The following is a 4,033-nucleotide window of genomic DNA, read 5'->3' as shown; positions in this document are numbered from 1 at the left end:
ACTGAGATGTGACTAATTAAAGAATAAAAATCAACTTAATTACTGCTTACAAGACCAATTTTATTATTTGCATCCATCGGTGACAAATTTAATTTATGTAATAAGCAACTTGTCTATGTTGGAGTTTTCTAAAAAACGGTGTTTCTAAATGTAGATCGAGTACTATTTCCAGCCATTGAATGATTTGTAACATTCTGTTTTCCTCTTATTTGAAGTATTCTTATCAGTGCAATCGTCCATTGAAGGTATAATATTTGTTCTTATGAGTGTGTGCTTATGACCACAAATGATGGTATTATAGACATTCTCATACCATCCATGAGTAAATGCGGGAGCCTGAAAGTAAAAAAAAATGTGCATGCACTTCTCAAAAGTCTAAAGTAGAGACAACACATGCGTCTTTCGTCCAGAACTGAGACTACTATCGGCTGCTCAATTTTGTCTTCTTATCTTTATAATTTTATACGGGTAATTATATGATTTGAGTTACCGAATTCAAATATTTCTCACATTGTCTCACTTGAACCATATTCGACATTCACCAAAGGAGAAAACAAAATATATGAATCATGACAATATATCGTATAAAAGCAAAATATTATGTTTTAGGCGTCACAATGCATTATGCCTCTCGAATCTGTATAAATTTATGGATAATTCCTATGTTTATTTGATGTCCAACTTTATTGATATTTCTCGAATCAATGAATGTCTGTACAAAATATGAGAAAATAAACATTAGAGTTTCATTAATTTGTTATTACAACAAAATTACATAAAAGAACTAACTCCCATCTTTTTTGTGCGATCCTTAAATTTAAATAGTGGCATGATTTTAGTCAAATGATTTGCAATAATCAATTTAGTGCTAATGTGTTCGATAACCATTTTATCATCTTCAACACGTTATCGTATGGATAAATACTTAATGTTGATGTGCTTTTTTCAACTACCACTTTTATTATTTTTAGCCATAAAAACAACAACTAAATTGTCACGATATATTCTTAAGGCCCAGATATAGAATCAATAATTCTAAGTCTCAAAATGAAACCCTTCAACCATACATCATATGAAGTTGCCTTAAAACAAGATACAAACTTAGCTTCTGTAATGGAAGTAGCAGTCAATGTCTCCTTTGCACTTCTCCAAGATACAGCTCCATCAACTAGCATGAAAATATTTCTTGAAGTGGATTTTTCTGAATTAATGCAAGCAGCGTCATTTGAATCAGAGTGGCCAATTATGTCCAAATTCTCAATTGTCTGAACATAAGCTGTAACGTCTGAAAAACCAACCTACATAAACCACATGCATGCAAAATTATTTTAATTGCTTAATTGTTTTATTTAATTGATTTTAAATGCTAACATAATGTTTATTATATGATTAAATATGTGATGATATGATTAAATGATAATATGACATGATTACATGAAATTAAGGATTTTTCCCGAATATTCGATAATAAGAAGGGGAAAAGAGACCGGGGACGACCAAGACAAGAATATTTATTTTTATTTAATTAATGGCAAGTCTTCATAATATGATTTAAAAATGATTTAATTTTCCTAAAAATGTTGGAGTTCGAATTATTTTACGAGTCGAGATCGATTTTTTCCGGGAAGCCGGTTTTGGACAAACAAGGAGTTTTAAAAGAACAAAAATATTATTTTATGGAAAATAATTTTATAAACTTTTATTATTTAATCAAACAAGTGTTATGGGGCCCGATTTAATTAATTTAAGTAGGCCAGTTACCCTTAAACTTGCAAGGCCAAAACCAAAGCCCATTAACATGTTAATTTATTTATAAATAAGTGTCTAAGGTCTTTTAAACCTCAAAATTCATACCCAATCAGCCGAAAAACACCTTGCACACACCTTCAATAATTTCGAAAATATTGGGGAAGAAGAAAGCTTGTGTTCTTCGTCGTCCGGTCGTCCAACATCGCACCCTCGCCAACAATCGCATATTTGAGCATTTTAAACGCAAATGCATGTTCTCTAAACTTTTTAAAAACATCATACAAATCATAATATGTGTGTTTATTTGATTATGCATGAAAAAATTTGGTGTTCGATTATTTCACAGTACGTTACATATTTTCAAAGTTTTGATGATTTCAAAGCTTGTTTTAAAAAATTTTTTGAAACACGCTGCCAAAACATGTTAAAATATGATAGAATATGAGCAAAACATGACAAAACTTAAAGGAAATAAAGCTGGAAAACCATGGTAAGAAAGAAGAGAAGACCGTAAGTTTTGTTGGCTTTTTCTTGATGCTAGGGGTCGGATACTGTGCATGGGGCTCGGGGGCTCGGTTTGGGCTGGCTGGGGCTCGAGGAGGGTCAGGGGCGAGGGCCTGATAGAGTCCTAGGGGGCTAGGGCTCGCGCTAAGTGGGTGGAGGAGAGTCCTTACGTGAAGGGACTCTTCACGCTCAGGATCAAGGGGGTGGCCGAGAGTTTCAGGTGGCTCGGTTTGGGGCTAGGCTAGGTGGTCCATCAGATAGGCGTGAATAACAAACCATGCGCAGCTATGTGTCTGTCCAGGAGAGTTTGATCGAGCTAAGGGTTCTGGGCTTGGTGACGAGGGTGCCTAGATGGGTTGGCTCAGGTTTGGTTTGAGGTGGCTCGACCATGGCTCGAGTAATTTGGGAGATGGCTCGGTGTGTTCGAGTATGGGTCAATTTCGAGATTTAAAAGATTAAATTCGACCATGGATCCACGGGCGTGGTTCATGGCTCACAAGGGTAGAATAAATAATAAAAATGTCATGTTTAAAATTTGGGATCAAAATATGGAGTTTTGGATTTATCCGGGATTTAATCGCATCACGAAATGCTAATTAAATAATTAGTTGAAAAGACTAGTTTTATACCTTATAAAATTATGAAAAATTATATTTAAACTTAAATAATTATTTGAAATAAGTCAATATCATTAAAAGTGTGAAAAAGATAAAATCGAGAATTTTTACATCCAGGGGCAAAACGTAATTTCACACTTAGGAAAATACGAAAAAATCTTGGCAGCATCCCGAAGGATCATAATGCTTGTTAAATGATACTCTATGATTTAAAATGATGATTTTGTTGATAATATGATATTTAATGATTTATTGTAAAGCTATGCAATTTGTACCGTTTAAAATGTTATTTTTGGAAAGCTTTGTTATTTTATGATTTTTTAAAGAAAAGGAAATTATTTTGAGGGATGTGAATTGACTGTGACATATGATATATGATTTCTGAGGGGATCCGTTTTAAGATGGAACAGTGAACTTACAATTTTATAGGGATGTCGTGAGGGGAAAAGGCATCAGAGGGAGCCCATTTACGAGAAAAGGTCCCAGAGGTATCCCGTCTATGGGAAAAGACCCCAGTGGGAGACCGTCTATGGGAGAAGGCACCCGAGAGAGCCCATCCCGTCGATCGTATTTACATGAAGGAGCCTAGTGCACACCCCATGGGTCATATAGAGTTGAAGACCGATCAGTCGACCAAATGATAAAAGCTAGTCACTTTCAAGGATCAAGCTTCACCCAAAATGATATATGATTGAAATCTTATGATTATTAAGATTTTTGGATATATGATTCATGATGATGATTAAAGATATTTTTAAATGATTTTTAAAATGATTTATTTATGCTCAAAACTTATTTTTAAATGATTTTTGAATGATTTATTTATGCCTAAAGTTATTGTAAAATGATTTTACGATTTATGATTTAATTATTCTTAAATAATTTTAAATGGTTTATTTATGTTCAATAGATTATTTTAAATAAAATTACGATTTTTAAATGCATATGATTGTATATGTATTATTTGCTATCCATGTTTAGAACGTGCTGAGTCTTTAGACTCACTTGGTTTGTATGATGCATGATTTGATGATTTAGGATAGGCGCTGACGATTGGGTGGATCGAGTGCAGCTGTACACACCTGAAGACCTTTATGTTTCCGCACTAGCTAGATAGATTAAAGATTAAAATATTATGTTAATGATTTTATTAAAGATATTTT

Source organism: Primulina eburnea, chromosome 7 (assembly GCF_022965805.1).
Source record: "Primulina eburnea isolate SZY01 chromosome 7, ASM2296580v1, whole genome shotgun sequence".
Classification (NCBI taxonomy): Eukaryota; Viridiplantae; Streptophyta; class Magnoliopsida; order Lamiales; family Gesneriaceae; genus Primulina; species Primulina eburnea.
The sequence above is the reverse complement of the archived record's forward strand: the minus strand, read 5'-3'. Positions refer to the sequence as shown.